The sequence below is a fragment of the Pelophylax lessonae genome (assembly GCF_965119305.1).
Source record: "Pelophylax lessonae genome assembly, chromosome: 1".
NCBI lineage: Eukaryota > Metazoa > Chordata > Amphibia > Anura > Ranidae > Pelophylax > Pelophylax lessonae.
The window spans coordinates 605,663,972-605,672,182 of record NC_138768.1 but is presented as its reverse complement, the minus strand read 5'-3'; positions in this window follow the sequence as shown (position 1 = coordinate 605,672,182).

Here is an 8,211-nt window from a genome sequence, read left to right as displayed (position 1 = left end):
AATAAAACATACTGACGGACTATGAAGCACATATCTGTCTGCATGTTTAATTGCAATATATTCATCACCCGCACCTCACTACTCACCTCACCCTAGCGTTGCTGTCACCGTGACTGGCTCCGCCCCCGCCCGCGTGAACGTGAGGGAACTCAAAGGGCAGGGAGAGGAGGCTCAGGGCGGCCCAGGAGGAGGAGCAAGTGAGAGAAGTCCAGGCAGCAGACAGTACACTCAGTGGCGGGGGCGCAAACAGAAAAATGAAATAGGCATTGCTTTGCAGCAAAAAACGCTGTAAAAAATTGCGTGACTTTGAGGTCACAAAAGTGTGAAAGGGGCCTTCAGTAATCAAGGTATAGTGTGCCCCCTTCAATTCAGAGTGACCAGCGTGCCCCCTTTCAATGCAGAGAGACCAGCGTGCCCCCTTTCAATGCAGAGAGACCAGCGTGCCGTGCCCCCCTCCAATGCAGACTGACAAGCGTGCCCCCATTCAATGCAAAGAGATCATCGTGCCCCCTTTCAATGCAGAGAAACCAGCATTCCACCCTTCAATGCAGAGAGATCATCGTGCCCCCTTTCAATGCAGAGAGACCAGCATGCCCCCTTTCAATGCAGAGTGACCAGCGGGCCGTGCCCCCTTCAATGCAGAGTGACCAGCGGGCCATGCCCCCTTCAATGCAGAGTTACCAGCGGGCCGTGACCCCCTTCAATGCAGAGTGACCAGCGGGCCGTGCCCCCCTTAAATGCAGAGTGACCATCGTGCCCCCTTTGAATTTTCATTCGCTATTGTCACACAATGGGTGGGCTCGGGGCGCACTGCTCTGCGCCCTGGGTCCACAGAAGAAGAGAAGGATTGGGAGCTTGGGCAGAGGCAGAGCGGTGTCACCCTCCCCCCGGTGGATACCCTGGTGCGGTCCGTCCCCCCTGCACCCCCCTTGTGACACCCCTGCACATGCATTTACCTGACAGCTAAAAACGTTGTATTCTGAGGCTGAAGGTACATTAGGCATTCACAGGATACAGAAGTAAGTGTTGGCCAGTACAGGCCACAAAAAGTTGCCCACATGGGTTTAATTGACAGCTAAGAACGTTGCATTCTGTGGCTGAAGGTACATTAGGCATTCACAGGATACAGAAGTAAGTGTCAGCCAGTGAAGGCCCCAAAAATTAGCCCACATGCGTTTACCTGACAGCTAAGAACGTTGTATTCTGTGGCTGAAGGTACATTAGGCATTCACAGGATACAGAAGTAAGTGTCGGCCAGTACAGGCCCCAAAAATTAGCCCACATGGGTTTACCTGACAGTTAAGAACGTTGTATTCTGTGGCTGGAGGTACATTAGGCATTGACAGAAAAAATAATTGTCGGCCATGAAAGGCCCCAAAAATTAGGCATTCAATGGACATAAAATGCCTTTTATGCCGCTGTATTTACCGAAGACAAGGACCATGAATTGTTGTGGGTGGATGGCAGTCTGGCGGATATTTGTGGCCTGTCATGAGGAATTGTAATCAAACACGGTCTACTGGTCACATGCGTTGAATTCCTCAGAGATTCATGCCTTCGTTCATTTTTATAAATGTGAGGTAGTCAACACTGTCATTAGCTAGACGAGTACGCTTATCGGTCACGATCCCCCCTGCTGCGCTGAACATCCTTTCGGACAGGACACTGGACGGGGGGCAAGCCAACAGTTCCACTGCGAATTGTGCAAGCTCTGGCCAGAGGTCAAGCCTGCACACCCAGTAGTCCAGGGGTTCATCACTCCTCAGAGCGTCCACATTGGCCATTAACCCAATGTAGTCAGACACCTGTCGGTCTAGGCGTTCCCTGATGCTGGATCTGGAGTACAGCTGGTGATGGGTCGGCTGAAAGAATGATTTCATATCTGAAGTGACCAACACATCTTCAAACCGCCCTCTTCTTGCAGGCGCTGTTGGATTGCTACCCGCAACTGTTTCTCTGTGAGTGGAAATTCCTCTGCCAGCGCATGCAAAAGCAGAATGCAGCATTTCTCCAAGCAAGGCCTGGAAGTGCTGCATTCTGACCAGGCCACCCTCTGTGATGGTGGTAACATTTCCGCCATTTTTTGTTTGTACCGTGGGTCTAAGTACATTGCCAACCAGTAGTGGTCCTTGCCCTTTATGCTTTTTATACGGGGGTCCACCTTAAAACACTGAAGCATGAAGGCCCCCATTCGCACTTAACTGGAAGGGGTGTAGTGGCCTGGCTCCAGCTCATCATCCAGGATAATGTCGTCCTCGTTCTCCTCCCCCATCCACAGACAACACAAGGGATCCCAGAAAGGTTTAAAGCATTCTCTTCTTGCTCCTCCTCATCCGCCCCGGCACCATCCTCCTCGGACTCCTCTTCAGACTCCTGTTGTTGACTTGTCTCAGATGGAGTAGCACCCCCTGGGAATTCATTCAACATTGCGACTTCCTCATCTTCCTGCTCCTGCTCCTCGACGGTTTAATCAATGACAGGACGCAATGCACGCTCCAGAAAGAAGGCGTAAGGTACGATGTCACTGATGGCACCTTGGCCATGACTGACCAGTTTGGTGTTCTCATCAAATGGCCGCAGAAGTCTGCATGTGTCGCTCATGAGCAGCCACTGGTGAGGTGAAAAAAACCCAAGCTCCCCAGAACATGTTCTGCCGCGGAGTTCGTAAGGTAGTCGTTAACTGCGCGTTTCTGCTGGAGCAGCCTATCAAGCTTATACAAGGTTGAGTTCCATCGCATTCAGCAGTCACAAATAAGACGCCTGATGGGCAGGTTGTGTCGCCGCTGAATGTCAGCAAGGGGAGCCATGGCTGTGTAAGATCTTCTGAAATGGCCCGAGATTTTCCTTGCCTGCCGTAAGACGTCCTGGACCCCAGGGTATTTGGAAATGAATCGTTGCATGACAAGTTCAGGACGTGTGTAATTTTGCCCTGCTTCAGCGCGCTCAGCAGATTGGCACCGTTGTCGCACACCACTTTACCAACTGTCAAATTGAGCAGTGTCAGCCACTGATCTGCCTGTGAATGCAAATCTGAAAGGAGTGCAGGACCAGTGTGGCTCTCGGCTTCCAGGCACATCAGACGCAGCACAGCATGGTTACGTCTCACCTGGCATGTGGAATAGGCTCTGGGGATCTTGGGCGGCGCATTGGAAGAGACAGTAGCAGCGGAAAAGGAGGAGTCAGCCGAGGAGGAGAGGGAGGAAGGAGTAGGAGCAGGAGAAGAAGAGGCAGGCCTGCATGCAATCCGTGGCAGTAAAACCAAATCTACACTAGTGCCACGGGTTACATGCTTGACGGCCGTCAGAAGGTTATCCCAGTGGGCAGTAAAAGTTATATACCTTCTCTGCCCGTGTTTGCTAGACTATGTGTCTGTAGTCAGATGTATCTTGGCACCGACACTGTGTGCCAGAGATACATTCACTTGCCATACAGCTCTGGAATGCCCTTCTGCGAGAAATATTTCCTGCTTGGGACCTTCCATTGTAGTGTTCCAATGGCCACAAATTTCCGAAAGGCCTCCGAGTCCACCAGTTGATATGGCAGTAGTTTGCGGGCATCAGTTCCGACAAGCCAGCAGTCAACCGTTGGGCAAGAGGGTTATCCGGCGTCATCATTTTTTTACGCTCCAACATTTGGGCCACGGAAGCCTGCCTTTTTCCAGAACAACGTGAGGACGGCATGATGGAAGGTGGAGTGGAGGACAATTGTGAGGAGAGAGGAGAAGGAGAAGGCTGGACAGTGAGAGCCTGGAGTGTGGCTTTGTGGGTTCTGATGGCGTTGCTCTCACTGGGCTCGGTGATGGGAGTCCAGGTGCCTTCTTAAGGCGGTCGTCCCTAGGTGAGTGTTGGGCTTACCGCGACTTATGCGTTGACTGCAAAGGCTGCACTATTGTCAGCAGCAGACACATTAAAAAAAGCCCACACCGTGGAGCCATGTGTCGGCGTCCTGGGAGCGCCAGATGTGACCGTACATGGTTGATGGCTCGCTCCTGATACATTAGCAGTCTGCTTTGTCCCTCCTGTGCAATGTAACTTCCACCTGCTTCTACTCCCTATCTGCTGGTCCGTCTCTCCCTCTGAACTCCCCTCCTCTTCCTCTCGTGGCCATCCACGTGACGTCCATAGACACATCATCATCGACGTCACCTTCCCCACCACTAACATTAGAGATCTCGGAGTAGGCAGCAACAGCAGGGACCAACCTCCTTGGGCTGATCTGGGTACTGTCGTCAGACTGCTGAGTGGCGGCTGTTGCTACCTCCTCTTCCTGATCTGATGCCAAGAATGGCTGCACATCCCAAATGTCTTGCGATGCATCGGAAAATAATTCCAGTGACTCAATCGGAGGGTATATGGTGGTGGTGTTGGTGTTGATGGTGGTGTCTTTGGGGGTGCACACAGCAGAGAGTGAAGAGGGTGCAGATAGAGAGGATGAGGAGGGTGCAGAAGGGGAAGCCTAAGTGAGCCACTCAACCAAGTCTGGTGCGTTATTTGACGTAATCGAACGCACCTTCTGAAACTTCACACTTTGGCTACTGCTCCTGCCCTACCCCTACCACCCCTGCGTAAGGGCCTGCCTCTTCCTCTGCCTGTCATTTTTTTAAATAACCCTGTGACAAAAGTCTCTAGAGAAGCGCAGTATATGTGGAAGAAGGTATATAACACCCCGCTTCAATCTGTGGAATTGGGGGGCCACTGGTCTATCACACCAGTTCTGCAAAAAATTGGCCAGTAACTGTTGTCACTGTGTGTAGCACAGTTAACGCAGCCAAAGAGGCCACATTTTTGCAGGACTAAAATACAATGTTATAAAAGTATACTGTTAGATAACACTCCACTTCAATCTGTGGTATTGGGGGACCACTGGTCTATCACACCAGTTGTAGAAAAAGTTGGCCAGTAAGTTTGGCACTGTGTGTAGCAGAGTTAACACAGCAAAAGAGGCAATATTTTTTGCAGGACAAAAATACACTTATAAAGTATACTCAGATAACACCCCACTTCAATCTGTGGTATTGGGGGGCCACTGGTCTATCACACAAGTTGTACAAAAAATTGGCCAGTAAGTTTGGCACTATGTGTGGCAGAGTTAACGCAGCAAAAGAGGCAATATTTTTGCAGGACACAAATACACTTATAAAAGTATACTCAGATAACACCCCTCTTCAATCTGTTGTTTAGGGGGGCCACTGGTCTATCACACCAGTTAGAATACTTTTTTAAAAGTGCCTTTGTCACTGTTTGTAGTTGTAGTATTGCTGCAAAAACGCTCACCACACCAGCCACAATGCTGCACAGTGCACAATACAAATCCACTATAATATGCTTTCTATATTATAAAGTATATTAAAAGTGTATTACACCCCTATATAGTGCACTGCACACCAAAGAATAGTACACCTATACCAAATACCAGTCCTTAAAAGGACTTTTGTGGACCTTAACAGAGCGATTTGTGTCACTGACAATCTGTCCCTGGTGCACACAGCAAACCTCTCCCTACTCTGACAAAAAGCAGAATGTGAAATGGCCACCAGGTCAGGTCTATTTATAAGGTAGGGGGTATGTCCATGTGCTGAAATGTCTCAATTGGCTGTCCTGTTCCACCTGCTGGCTGTGTCATGGGTCAAAGTTCTCCCTAATGTAAACTAATATGGCCGCCGCGAACAACGCCATATGTTCGCAAAATCAGCGGTCTGCAAACCGCAAGGCCATGGATGGTAACTTGATGCCATCTGTGAAAAAGCTGAAGTTAGAGAGGATGGCTTCTACAAATGGATAATGATCCTAAACACACTTCGAAATCCACGGGGTATTACATCAAGAAGCGTAAACTGAAGGTTTTGCCATGGCCTTCACAATCTCCTGACCTCAACATAATTGAAAATCTATGGATAGACCTTAAAAGAGCAGTGCGTGACAGACAGCCCAGAAAACTCAAAGAACTGGAAGACTTTTGTAAGGAAGAATGGGCAAAGATACCTCAAACAAGAATCGAAAGACTCTTGGCTGGCTACAAAAAGCGTTTACAAGCTGTGATACTTGCCAAAGGAGGCAGTACAAGATATTAACTCTGCAGGGTGCCCAAACTTTTGCAGACGCCATTGTTTTGTTTTCTGTTATTTTGAAAGTGTAAATGATGGAAATAAAATCTAACATTTTTTGAAATATTATAAGAATGTTGAATCTGTAATTTGATGCCTTTTGGAGATTTTTCCATCTTTCCTTGGCTTCTTTATGCACATTAATACAAATTTTTACCTGGGGTGCCCAAACTTTCGATCCCCACTGTAACTAGCTTTTGCAGTAAAGTGCAAAAGGAAGGGCAACGCACATCAAAAACAAACAAACGATTTCCCAGCACGCTTACATTTGCAAAACAACCAAATTGACCCTGTCTAACAATTTATGTAAAAACCTGAGTGTTTTGTTCGCATCCAAGTCTTGGCCCCTCTTGCTGCCCTTTACTTTGGGGGTTCCAAGCGCAAATACATACCTTGTAATATTGTTTTTGTTCTTTCAAAGGATGTAGCTTATCCAGTACCTTTTTCTTTTTTAAATTGTTTTTCTTACAGTTGGCTGGATGGCTAATTCCTATAATTCAGCACTGCAGAGTATTTATGGCCACCTGATGTCAGCATTCGACTGACGACAGTTGTAGATGAATGTGGCAGTTTGAAAACCATTATTTCTGCTATACCCTGCATCAAACAAAGAGATAAACACATTTGTCATGACTCTTCAACTCTTTTCCGACCTAGAGCTGGTTCCTGATCTGTTGTACTCGAGCAAATGCTTCCCTGGCCATAATGATTCTACTGCCCAAATAACAGAACAATTGTGATCTATTTGCTTGACATTTTGGTAAAGCTTCAGCCAGATACAAAAGCCATAAAGTGATGTAGTAAAACTGTGGCGGGCGGTCCTTAAGTGGTTAACATGCAGTTTTTTGCACTTGTAGTGTTTTTTTTCAAAAGACATAAAATATTTTTTCTAATTATTTATTTAAAGTGACTTGCTTATACTTGTAGTGGCATTCTAAGCAAAAAAGGAAGATGTATATTGTCACGCTGGTGCTCAGAAATGGGGTGCTGTCATGAAATATGACCATCCAGTAGTGTGTAGTATACTTAGAGAAATCGCCACTCTCCCAGTCCAGTCTTCGTTGTTAACATGTGTAAGATGGCCTCAGCCTTGTGCCACTCCACAGGCCATGCCCTCTGACATGTTTCACCCCACCCATGAGGGCTTAGTCATAGAGGTTCTTTATGATTAAGCCCCTGTGGGTGGGTCTAAACATGTCAGAGGCCTTGGCTTGTTGAGTGGACAAGGCTGAGGCCATCTCACACATGTTAACAACACAGGAGAAAAAAAAAACAACTATGCTCAGACCTACGCAGCCCTCAGTCCCCAATATATCAGAACAAAACAGAAAAACAATTTTCCCATGGGACTTTGCCGAGTGGTGCTAGGCAAAAATTATATAAGATGCATAAAAAAACTACAAAATATATTTCAATTTTTATTTTTATAAAAAGCACACATGTACATTTCTACATTAAATTGACACAGAATAAAAATACAATCTTACCAATGTACATGCTAAGTGCCAGCATAGTTGGTAAATCATTATCTATTACATAAGCTGTATTCTCTATGCATTTTGCGAGACAATGCCCACTTCATCAGGAGTCAGCAAAGCTTGGTTTATGTGTACATATGTGGAAAGACCATATCATACAAAGTAAGTTAGGCAAACAATGAAATATGCTAGGAATTAGGAATGATGTACTTCCTAATATATTTCATTGTTTGCCTATCTTACTTTCTATGACGTGGTCTTTCCACATATGTACACAAACCAACCTTGGCTGACTCCTGATGAAGTGGGCATTTTCCGGAAAAATGTATAGAGAATACAGCTTATGTAATAGATAATGATTATCAACTATGCTGGCACTTAGCATGTACATTGGTGAAATTTTATTTATATTCTGTGTATTTTTTTTTTACATCTTATGTAATTTTTGGGAGAGTGGCAAAATCTCGAAGTATATTATTTATTTATATGTATTTATATAGCGCCAACAATTTTTGCAGGGCTTTACATATAGATTGTACGCTCACATCATGGGGAAATGTGCATGTATAGATACACTATATTGTCAAAAGTATTGGGACGCACACCTTTTACACACACACACATGAACTT